Source organism: Stenella coeruleoalba (assembly GCF_951394435.1).
Source record: "Stenella coeruleoalba genome assembly, chromosome: 15".
Classification (NCBI taxonomy): Eukaryota; Metazoa; Chordata; class Mammalia; order Artiodactyla; family Delphinidae; genus Stenella; species Stenella coeruleoalba.
In genome coordinates this window covers 6,957,210-6,970,488 of record NC_137161.1, presented here as the reverse complement: position 1 = coordinate 6,970,488, position 13,279 = coordinate 6,957,210, and the positions used below count along the sequence as shown (strand labels likewise).

Here is a 13,279-nt window from a genome sequence, read left to right as displayed (position 1 = left end):
GCTGGACATCCTATGCCAAACAACTAGCAAGACAGGAACACAACCCCACCCATTAGCAGAGAGGCTGCCTAAAATCATAAAGCCACAGACACCCCAAAACACACCACCAGATGTGAACCTCCCCATCAGAAAGACAAGATCCAGCCTCATCCACCAGAACACAGGCACTAGTACCCTCCACCAGGAAGCCTACACAACCCACTGAACCAACATTAGCCACTGGGGACAGACACCAAAAACAACGGGAACTACGAACCTGCAGCCTGTAAAAAGGAGACCCCAAACGCAGTAAGATAAGCAAAATGAGAAGACAGAAAGACACACAGCAGATGAAGGAGCAAGATAAAAACCCACCAGACCTAACAAATGAAGAGGAAATAGGCAGTCTACCTGAAAAAGAATTCAAATAATGATAGTAAAGATGATCCAAAATCTGGGAAATAGAATAGACAAAATGCAAGAAACATTTAACAAGGACCTAGCAGAACTAAAGATGAAACAAACAATGATGAACAACACAATAAATGAAATTTAAAATACTCTAGATGGGATCAATAGCAGAATAACTGAGGCACAAGAACGGATAAGTGACCTGGAAGATAAAATAGTGGAAATAACTACTGCAGAGCAGAATAAAGAAAAAAGAATGAAAAGCATTGCGGACAGTCTCAGAGACCTCTGGGACAACATTAAACGCACCAACGTTCCAATTATAGGGGTTCCAGAAGAAGAAAAAAAAAGAAAGGGACTGAGAAAATATTTGAAGAGATTATAGTTGAAAACTTCCCTACTATGGGAAAGGAAATAGTTAATCAAGTCCAGGAAGCACAGAGAGTCCCATACAGGATAAATCCAAGGAGAAATACGCCAAGACACATATTAATCAAACTGTCAAAAATTAAATACAAAGAAAACATATTAAAAGGGAAAAACCACAAATAACACACAAGGGAATCCCCACAAGGTTAACAGCTGATCTTTCAGCAGAAACTCTGCAAGCCAGAAGGGACTGGCAGGACATATTTAAAGTGATGAAGGAGAAAAACCTGCAACCAAGATTACTCTACCCAGCAAGGATCTCATTCAGATTTGATGGAGAAATTAAAACCTTTGCAGACAAGCAAAAGCCGATAGAGTACAGCACCACCAAACCAGCTTTACAACAACTGCTAAAGGAACTTCTCTAGGCAAGAAACACAAGAGAAGGAAAAGACCTACAATAACGAACCCAAAACAATTAAGAAAATGGGAATAGGAACATACATATCTATAATTACCTTAAATGTAAATGGACTAAATGCTCCCACCAAAAGACACAGATTGGCTGAATGGATACAAAAACAAAACCCATATATTTGCTGTCTACAAGAGACCCACTTCAGACCTAGAGACACATACAGAATGCAATAAGGGGATGGAAAAAGATATTTCATGCAAATGGAAACCAAAAGAAAGCTGGAGTAGCAATTCTCATACCAGAAAAAATAGACTTTAAAATAAAGACTATTAGAAGAGACAAAGAAGGACACTACATAATGATCAAGGGATCAATCCAAGAAGAAGATATAACAATTGTAAATATTTATGCACCCAACATAGGAGCACCTCAATACATAAGGCAAATACTGACAGCCATAAAAGGGGAAATCAATAGTAACACATTCATAGTAGGGGACTTTAACACCCCACTTTCACCCATGGACAGATCATCCAAAATGAAAATAAATAAGGAAACACAAGCTTTAAATGATACATTAAACGAGATGGACTTCATTGATATTTATAGGACATTCCATCCAAAAACAACAGAATACACATTTTTCTCTAGTGCTCATGGAACATTCTCCAGGATAGATCATATCTTAGCTCACAAATCAAGCCTTGGTAAATTTAAGAAAATCGAAATTGTATCAAGTATCTTTTCTGACCACAACGCTATGCGACTAGATATCAATTACAGGAAACTATCTGTAAAAAATACAAACACATGGAGGCTAAACAATACACTACTTAATAACGAAGTGATCACTGAAGAAATCAAAGAGGAAATTAAAAAATACCTAGAAACAAATGACAATGGAGACACGACGACCCAAAATCTATGGGATGCAGCAAAAGCAGTTCTAAGAGGGAAGTTTATAGCAATACAATCCTACCTTAAGAAACAGGAAACATCTCGAATAAACAACCTAACCTTGCACCTAAAGCAATTAGAGAAAGAACAACAAAAAAAACCCCGAAAGTTAGCAGAAGGCAAGAAATCATAAAAATCAGGTCAGAAATAAATGAAAAAGAAATGAAGGGAACGATAGCAAAGATCAATAAAACTAAAAGCTGGTTCTTTGAGAAGATAAACAAAATTGATAAACCATTAGCCAGACTCATCAAGAAAAAAAGGGAGAAGACTCAAATCAATAGAATTAGAAATGAAGAAGTAACAACTGACACTGCAGAAATACAAAAGATCATGAGAGATTACTACAAGCAACTCCATGCCAATAAAATGGACAACCTGGAAGAAATGGACACATACTTAGAAATGCACAACCTGCCAAGACTGAATCAGAAAGAAATTGAAAATATGAACAGACCAATCACAAGCACTGAAATGGAAACTGTGATTAAAAATCTTCCAACAAACAAAAGCCCAGGACCAGATGGCTTCACAGGCGAATTCTATCAAACATTTAGAGAAGAGCTAACACCTATCCTTCTCAAACTCTTCCAAAATATATCAGAGGGAGGAACACTCCCAAACTCATTCTACGAGGCCACCATCACCCTGATACCAAAACCAGACAAGTATGTCACAAAGAAAGAAAAGTACACTGATGAACATAGATGCACTGATGAACATAGCACTGATGAACACAGATGCAAAAATCCTCAACAAAATACTAGCAAACAGAATCCAACAGCACATTAAACGGATCATACACCATGATCAAGTGGGGTTTATTCCAGGAATGGAAAGATTCTTCAATATATGCAAATCAATCAACATGATATACCATATTAACAAACAGAAGGAGAAAAACCATATGATCATTTCAATAGATGCAGAGAAAGCTTTCGACAAAATTCAACACCCATTTATGATAAAATCCCTGCAGAAAGGCATAGAAGGAACTTTCCTCAACATAATAAAGGCCATATACGACAAACCCACAGCCAACATCATCCTCAATGGTGAAAAACTGAAAGCATTTCCACTAAGATCAGGAATAAGACAAGGTTGCCCACTCTCACCACTCTTATTCAACATAGCTTTGGAAGTTTTAGCCACAGCAATCAGGAAATGAAAAGAATCCAAATCGGAAAAGAAGAAGTAAAGCTGTCACTGTTTGCAGATGACATGATACTATACCTAGACAATCCTAAAGATGCCACCAGAAAACTACTAGAGCTAATCAATGAATTTGGTAAAGTAGCAGGATACAAAATTAATGCACAGAAATCTCTGGCATTCCTATACACTAATGATGAAAAATCTGAAAGAGAAATTAAGGAAACACTCCCACCTACCATTGCAACAAGAAGAATAAAATACCTAGGAATAAACCTACCTGGGGAGACAAAAGACCTGTATGCAGAAAACTATAAGACACTGATGAAAGAAATTAAAGATGATACAAACAGATGGAGAGATATACCATGTTCTTGGATTGGAAGAATCAATATTGTAAAAATGACTATACTACCCAAAGCAATCTACAGATTCAATGCAATCCCTATCAAATTACCAATCGTATTTTTTACAGAAGTAAAACAAAAAATCTTAATATTTGTATGGAGACACAGAAGACCCCACATAGCCAAAACGGCCTTGAGGGAAAAAAACGGAACTGGGGGAATCAGACTCCCTGACCTTCAAGACTATACTACAAAGCTACAGTAATCAAGACAATATGGTACTGACAAAAAAACAGAAATATAGATCAATGGAACAGGATAGAAAGCCCAGAGATAAACCCACGCACATATGGTCACCTTATCTTTGATAAAGGAGGTAGGAATGCACAGTGGAGAAAGGACAGCCTCTTCAATAAGTGGTGCTGGGAAAACTGGACAGGTACATATAAAAGTATGAAATTAGATCACTCCCTAACACCATACACAAAAATAAACTCAAAATGATTAAAGACCTAAATGTAAGGCCAGACACTATCAAACTTAGAGGAAAACATAGGCAGAACACTCTATGACATAAATCACAGCAAGATCCTTTTTGACCCACCTCCTAGAGAAATGGAAATAAAATCAAAAATAAACAAATGGGACCTAATGAAATTTCAAAGCTTTTGCACAGCAAAGGAAACCATAAATAAGACCAAAAGACAACACTCAGAATGGGAGAAACTATTTGCAGATGAAGCAACTGACAAAGGATTAATCTCCAAAATTTATAAGCAGCTCATGCAGCTCAACAACAAAAGAACAAACAACCCAATCCAAAAATGGGCAGAAGACCTAAATAGACATTTCTCCAAAGAAGATATACAGACTGCCAACAAACACATGAAAGAATGCTCATCACTAATCATTAGAGAAATGCAAATCAAAACTACAATGAGGTATCATCTCACACCAGTCAGAATGGCCATCATCAAAAAATCTAGTAACAATAAATGCTGGAGAGGGTGTGGAGAAAAGGGAACCCTCTTGCACTCTTGATGGGAATGTTAATTGATACAGCCACTGTGGAGAACAGTATGCTGGTTCCTTAAAAAACTACAATAGAACTACCATATGACCCAGCAATCCCACTACTGGGCATATACCCTGAGAAAACCGTAATTCAAAGAGTCATGTACCAAAATGTTCATTGCAGCTCTATTTACAATAGTCAGGACATGGAAACAACCTAAGTGTCCATCATCAGATGAATGGATAAAGAAGATGTGGCACATATATACAATGGAATATTACTCAGCCATAAAAAGAAACGAAATTGAGCTATTTGTAATGAGGTGGACAGACCTAGAGTCTGTCATACAGAGTGAAGTAAATCAGAAAGAGAAAGAAAAATACCGTATGCTAACACATATATGTGGAATTTAAGGGAAAAAAATGTCATGAAGAACCTAGGGGTAAGACAGGAATAAAGACACAGACCTACTAGAGAATGGACTTGAGGATATGGGGAGGGGGAAGGGTAAGCTGTGACAAAGCGAGAGAGTAGCATGGACATATATACACTACCAAACGTAAAACAGATAGCTAGTGGGAAGCAGCCGCATAGCACAGGGAGATCAGCTCGGTGCTTTGTGACCACCTAGAGGAGTGGGATAGGGAGGGTGGGAGAGAGGGAGACGCAAGAGGGAAGAGATATGGGAACATATGTATATATATAACTGATTCATTTTGTTGTAAAGCAGAAACTAACACACCATTGTAAAGCAATTATACTCCAATAAAGATGTTAAAAAAAATAAAAACCGAAGAAAATAAAATTTTGCACCTGCAACTCTTGAATTTGACAAGAGTCAATTAGATACTTGGAAAGATGTAAATAGATGGGAATAATTTAAACTATTTGATGAATGGGAGCTTGATAATTTTTTGAAACCTCTGGAAGTCTAATGCATGTTGCACTGATATCCACAAACTGATAAGGGCTCTGCTGCCACTTCAAAAATGCAATGTCAAAACATTAGAAGATTCAAAATCATTCCAAAAGTAGTTTTAACTCTTGCATTTTATTTTCAGAAACTTCCAGTCCTCAAGAAAACTCACTAGTCTGATGTATATGCCTGAGCTACCCCATCTACCACTTACTAAGAAGATAACATCTTAACTTAAAAGACGTTCATACAAAGAGACAGGAAATTGAGTGCTTAATGAGTCTGCAGTGATTTCCTTTCAAATAAATTTAGCACATCCACACTTACTGGGCACATATACAAAGAGTGAAGTTTGAATTTGTTCCCTGAAGCCTTAGTACAAACAGGACCAGCAGACATTTTCCTACTTTGATGCCCAATGACGCCTTGTGTATCCCTTGCTTTTTCCTCATCAGAACTTAGGGTCGCATATATTGGCGATTTTAAAGTTGGGCAAGGTCGATTAGACTGGCGGTAACCAAAGCGATTCCGACTCCCAGGGCACATTTGACAATATCTGGAGACATTTCTGGTTATCATAACAGGAGGGGGATAGGCCACTGGCACCCAGTGGGTGGAGGCCAGGGATGCTGCACGACATCCCGCAGTGCACAGGGCAGCCCCGCAACGGAGATTCATCTGCCTCAAAATTTCAGTAGGGCAGAGGCTGAGAAACTCTGGGTTGAGAGCTGTTTAATAAATGTTATGTATAATTATATATATATATATATGTATACGTATGTACATACTGTTAAATTTATGTATATCCCATCACTGTGTGCATATAGGTGAGAGTGTTATATGTTGCAGGAAACCATGATAAGGTGTTATTAAATTGGGGGAATTTCCTACCATAGGTCCTGGTTCTTTCACTAGTGCTTCCTGTGTTCAAAATACCATCCTGAGCACTTTCTAACTAACTCACTAAACCTTCGTAACAACGCTTGCAGGTGGCTAATATTATTCCCATATTGTAGGTAAGAGAACTCAGACCCAGAGAGGTTAAGTAGCTTGCCTGAGGTCCCAGAGCTAGCAAGTTGGAGGATCCATGATTCTCACTCAGAGTCTAATTGATCTTAACCACTTTGCAATACTGTCTGATCGCTGACCCCAAAGGACCTTTAAGGCCCTTCCACTGGAAACTCCACTAGCCCTTCCGTCTTTCTTTCTACAAACGGTAAGCTCGTACACTGGTTTGCACTTCAGCAGTGGTGAAGTCTGAGTCATTAAGAAATCTTCAGGAAAGAGAGAAGACATATATCAAAGCTGTCGAGCTGAATGCTAATGATAAAGGTAAACATGTAAAACTGCTGTTTTGGGCTTCCCTGGTGGCGCAGTGATTGAGGGTCCGCCTGCCGATGCAGGGGACGCAGGTTCGTGCCCCAGTCCGGGAAGATCCCACATGCCGCGGAGCGGCTGGGCCCGTGAGCCATGGCCGCTGAGCCTGCGCGTCCGGAGCCTGTGCTCCGCAACGGGAGAGGCCACAACAGTGAGAGGCCCACGTACCGCAAAAAAAAAAAAAAAAAAAAAAAAACTGCTTTTTTTTCCAAAAACTATTTCCAAGTCCCTAACAGGTGCTGTTGCAGGTACAGCCGGGTCGCAGGAATGTTTCTCTGCAGAGGATGAGCAGGAAGGGCACCGAGCCACGCTCTCAGCCTAAGGCATTTCTTATAGCAAAGTTGAGCGTTACTTTCGATTCGTATTGTCTGGATATCATTGCGGAAGCCAGGAATGCCCAGAAAACACACCAAAAAAAAGGCAGACTCAGGCCGTTATCAGAAGAATCTTATTATCCAAGTTGCAACATGCAAATATCTCCTTTGCATTCTGCTTTCTGCAAACACAGAGTGAAAAAATAAGTAAGGAAAAAGGAGAAAAAACAAGCAGTACGATTCATGCTTCACAAAGTCCTGTAGGTTATTACCATGTTTTAAATTGTGAGTTGCAAACACAAGCTGTTCTTAAACAAGAACAAAAAGAAAAAGCAGATGGTTTCTTTTTACATCCTGTGAAACTTTTTCTGAATGCAAGCGTATGCTCCCTTCTCCCCAGCTGGCACTGCCCATGCAAATGATCCGTTTTCTGTCATTTTGAGAAAAATTCTTCATCCCCCCACCCCCCATACCAAATGCCAAAATACCTAGAAACGAGGGCAGGGAAAGGCATCGCCAGAATATTTTGATCCAAGTAAGTCTTTGCGGCTCCAAGACCACATACCGGCATAGAAACATGATTGGTGTAAGTCAGGTATCACCATGATATTATTATTATTGCCATTATTTTTTATGTGATGTATGTTTATTTCAACAAACATCTTTATGGATGGTCAGTTGATTTTGCTATGTATGACACAGTGGAAAGTATGTGAGATTTGCAGTTATATAGATTCTGGATTATATAGGTTCAAATTCCAGCTCAGCAGCTTATTAAATAACTGCATCCTTGAGAAAATTATTTTAAATGCCTTTAAAATTGCTTATTCTCTGTGACTCAGTTTTTTCACTTGCAAAGTGGAGAGAGCAAAATCTGCCTTTTCAGGGATGTTTCAAAGCTGAATTTCAGTTCGAGAGGGAGAGGCACTGCACCGAATTTTGTTTGCTTTACTCATATAAATGAGAGAGAGAGAGAGAGGCCACAGAGTCTTTTATAAGATAATTTCAGATGTGACATACCATCATTTCCCCTGGATTCTACTGGTCACACAGCGCAACCTGGTAAAAATGTGTGAGGTGACTACACAGAGGGTGAGAACACCAGGACGCTGAGACCACTGGGGAACCTCTTGGGGACTGGCTGCCGAAGTACCCGGCCCTGTAATTTATATCAAAGTAGGCGAGTGTGATAAGCGAGAACGAAGATGAGCACCACCTCCCACTCGAATTCACAGCCTCATTGTTAACTGAATACCCAGCTGGACTCCTCCCTCTTCCAAGAAGCATCCCTGACAAGATGTATTTCCAATCATCTCCCTATGAATGCTGACAGCATTTGTTCATACTTCCCTGCTTTAGCGATGTCATGTTACTCAATTTTTATTTTACAAAAGCTAGTCTCATCACCTTCAGGGCAAAGGTGATGTCAAATTCTCTTTTGGATTTTAAAAAACTCCTCACATGTGCTAAGTACATAGAGTGCATACAAATTCAACTCCGACTCTGTGACCTTTCCAATGAACAGGCCTGAATGATGAACATTCCCGTTTTTGTTTTTGTTTTTTTTTTGCGGTACGCGGGCCTCTCACTGTCGTGGCCTCTCCCGTTGCAGAGCACAGGCTCCGGACGCGCAGGCTCAGCAGCCATGGCCCACGGGCCCAGCCACTCCACGGCATGTGGGATCCTCCCGGACCGGGGCACGAACCCGCGTCCCCTGCATCGGCAGGCGGACTCTCAACCACTGCGCCACCAGGGAAGCCCAACATTCCCTTTTAAATTGCCCTACAGCTCTCTAAATTCCTTGGTCATTATGTTACAGTTCCATCTTGGCCATTATATGCAATATAATAAAAATAAGCCCACCCACACTGGTCCTCGCACACTCCCACTGGAAGCTCTTGCCTTGCCTCTCCCTTGTTGACACGTTCTTCCCCAAAATATGCATCTACTCAGCTTGTTCCATCACCTTCATAAGGTTGTTCTTTGTTCAAACAGCAGCTCGTCAATGAGGCTCACCCTGATGACCATATTTAATGCAGCAATCGACGCTTACCCACCCTCTCCACTGATGAGTCTCCTCAACATGCACACATTTTTCCTTTTGCCCCAGTAACCTATCACCTCCCTAAGAAAAAAACTTATAACTGACTAATTTGTTACATTTATTGTCTGTCTTCCTCTCCAGAGCGTCAGTTCCCTGAAGACAAGGACTCCTGCCTGTCTTGTTTTCCAGTGTTTCCAAAGTGCCTGAACCAATGTCTGGAAAATACCAGATGCTTAAGTATAGAATTTTTGGATAAATGAATGGGAGTAATATTTTTCACAACAGAATTTGAAACCAAAATGTCTTTGCTGGTGAGTCTTGAGCTAAGCAGGTATTTCAGTTAATCAAGACTACTTTCCCAAGATTTCTGGTTAATCATGGCATATCTTCTTACATAAGTAGTTCATGAACCACTGCACAAAGCAAATATGGTATAATTAATGGATAAAAATCTCATATAGAGCATTTTAAAATTTTTCCCCCAAAAATTCATTAAAGTTACAGTATAGAAGTTGATAGACCTTATTAGTCAATTCAGTTAAAATCACTTTCTACTCATTCGAGCAACTGGCTTGAGTGACTTGAGTTCAATGAAGTAAATATTTGACAGAATTCATGCACGAACATTTTCTTTCATTATAAAAGTGCATTAATTGTTCCAAAGTTCTAACCAATCTTTTTTTTTTTTTTTTTTTTTTTTAGTTTTACCTCTAAAACTCTAAGTATGACTGATATCTGCTTTCTAGCTTAGGACATATGCTGAGAATTTACTCCTCCTTTTGTTCTCAAAGTGGTAATTCCATGAGAGGCTAAAGCCAATATATTTTGAAAAGAAATGACATTATAATAATAATATAACTTTGTAATCAAATATTAATGTTCTTCTAAATGTTTATTGTGCTGTTAAATTAAATGATCTCCATGCAGGGGCAAGCTAAACTACTCATGTTCTGCCACAAAAGAAAAGCTAGACCAAACATCTGGCTATTTCACAACACTTCTATTTTCAACACCTGCAATGTCCTCATTCCTGAATTAATCCCTAGAAGAAATTCTGAAGTACAGAGCCAAAATTACGGAAAATGCTCTTATAACAGGGAGACACGTGTTCTAATTGTGTAATTATCAGAGTCCAGAGTTCACAAATTACATCTTGTAGTGACGTTTAACTTGTTTAACCAACCTTTCCTTTGTGTAAGAGGAATTATCGCTGAGTGACAGTGTTCTCTTTGGAAGATCACGTTTAAGCACTTGCATTAAAATTCTATACTCTTTTCATCTAATACAAGCAACATGCATACAATTAAGGCACCTACATTAAAAATCTATGATCCCAAGAGTTGACATGTTTAATAATTTATAGCAAATAATTTATTTATATATTATATATATAAATATATATTTATAATATATATAAATATATATATTATAAATATATATATTATATACAAATTTGCTAATAATTTATAGCAAATCGGTGTGGAACTTGCTTGACGGCCACCACTTGAATAACCCCTTACTTCGCCTGTCACTAAATAGAGAAGATCAAGGCAGCATTCTGAAATGCACATTTATTTTTAAAAAAAAGATTTAGTAGATAAAAAACCCCAAGAAGCTATTACTGTGTAGCAAGTCCCTGATAAATCTGTGATGGTAGAAAGCATGCAGTAGTGAAAGGCATGACCAGTAGTCAAATTCTTCCACCATTAGTTCACTTCAGCATATACATTTTTTTAAAATTTCACAGTCTTAAAATCTTTTCTTAATGAATGGACGTTGTGAACCTGTTATGACAGTGTTGTTAGCAGAAATGGTAAACCTATTACAGATGAGATTAGTTTTGATATGACCTTGATCTACACAACCACCTCTTACATTAGGGAGTAGTAGTGGATGAAATAAGAAAAACAGAATTAAGGAGGCGAGTCTGAGAGTGGTACTCAGACTTGTAAGATGATGCACAGTGATCCCCACATCCTGGTATTCACACTCTTGTGTAACTGCCTTCTCTGGAGTGGGTGGGACCCATGACTTGCCTCTAACTAACAGGATACAGCAAAAGTGATGGGAGATCTCTTCTGTGATTAGGTTACAAAAGACAGTGACATCCCTTTTGCTAACAGACTCTCTTCATTGCTGTCTCTGAGAAAGCCAGCTGCCACGATAGAGAAGCCCAGTGGACAAGGAACTGAGGGTGACGTCAACACCCAGAAAGAACGAATGAGCTCCGTCCAACAACCCATGAGGAACTGAATCCAGCCAGTAACCACTGAGGAAGCCTGGAAGTGGATCCTTGAGGCTTCAGATGAAACCCCCGCCCTGGCTGACACCTTGACTGAAGCTCTGTGAGACCCCAGCCCAGCCTGCCTGACCCACAGAAACTGTGAGGTCATAAATATGTGCTCTTTTAAGCTGCTAAGTTTCGGGGCAGTTTGTTAAGTAGCCATAGACAACCAGTCCAGACCGTGAACCTTTGAAAGAAACCCTTGAAAAATATATTCTTGTTTACTAAACCAAACAACAAAAATAGCACAGGAGAAAAGACCACTTCGTGGGGTAAGGCACAATATGGTGCTACTGCATCCTCCCACAAAGGAGAGGGATTCTTACGTGAGTCAGGAACAAATGGAAGCCCTAAGTACTCGAAGAGGAATAAAACGATTATAAATAGACAGGAACACAGCCAAAGACTCCTGTGCTCCTTCCACATGACTTTTATTCTTCTTTCTTCCATCTCTCAACAGATGTGGTCATGTTCAACGGGGTCTTCTCCAGAGCAGCTTTCGCTAAGTAGCTCACAGATCCTTAATATGCAATGTTTCTGATGTGAGTCTATTTAATAAAAACATGTCACCTATTTTAGTAAGATTTTAAAATTTTAATCCAGCAGTTCCTAATTTTTAGGATTTTTCAGACCAATTTTAAAAATTGGGACTGACACAATATCACCAACTTTCTGATTTGCCCAATAAGGACATGAAAACATTCACCAAAACAATAACATCCTACCATAGATTATTCTCATCATTTTATGGAAGAATATTTTTTTTACTAATAAAGGGAAAAAATCTCAAAATGAATTATTATTATTTAAAGTTAAATACATATAGTGTTATAAGAAATTTATCACGTTTTATTTTTTCTCATCCTTCCATGAAACTGTAAATTTTGCTACGTATGTGGACTCATTTCAGGAGCCGCTGACTTAGTCTATATAACTCTCTTAGCAACAAGAAGCATTAACATCCCCGACACCAGATCAGAATAAGATCCACCTCATAGAAATATGTGACTTTATCTTTGCTGCATAAGTGTTGGAGTCACCAGGTAAAATACAAGATGCCCGGTTAAATGTGAATTTCTGATGAACATGAATAATTTTTTTTAGTGTAAGCATGTCTTATATGTGGGACAAATACTGCATGGGACCTACTTATATAAAAAAATTACTCACCGTTTTATCTGACACTCAGATTCCACCGGGCATCCTGTACTTTTATTTTAGCAGTAGAGTGAGTTACTCAGGAAAAGTCAAGGCTGACTTGAAAAATTATTACTTCAGCTTAAACTGGAGTTTAGAAAGAAGTAAATATTGTGTGGAGGTGGAGAGGACTTTCCCCCCATAGAACTTGTATTTATATCAATAAGAATTGCCTCTACATAAGCTACACTCAGAACTCACTTAACAAGAATCGTATCTCCAATGTAGACATATGATTCTCTCCTTAGCAGTCCAAATTTTCGCATGGGCAACTGAAGTCGGGAAATATTTACAGTGACTTCACCTTTCTTGCCAATGGACACCTGAATCAGGTGAATAAGAACGTAACTGTAAATTTCCTACTTTCATCCTCTTGAGTCATTTCTCCAACCAAGGATGTTCTGCATAGTTCTTCAATTCACGATTTGTCATCTCAACCACACAACCACACTTTCTTTGGGAGACTCAGATGGACTTCCTATGTATCAGGTTCTCCCCA

General features: G+C 38.9%; 1 protein-coding gene across 26 annotated transcripts in view; it reads right to left on the bottom strand.

The window, feature by feature from the left end:
* CBLN4 (cerebellin 4 precursor) overlaps positions 1-13,279 on the bottom strand; it is a gene marked incomplete at its 5' end in the record, with an annotated part of 575,839 nt that overhangs the window by 57,457 nt on the left and 505,103 nt on the right. Inside the window, one exon of one of the 26 annotated variants that reach the window (XR_013824152.1) lies at positions 10,797-12,131. The exons of the other annotated variants lie outside the window; for them this stretch is intronic. Of the gene's footprint in view, positions 1-10,796; positions 12,132-13,279 lie in introns of those variants that run through there. 26 annotated transcript variants of the gene reach the window in all.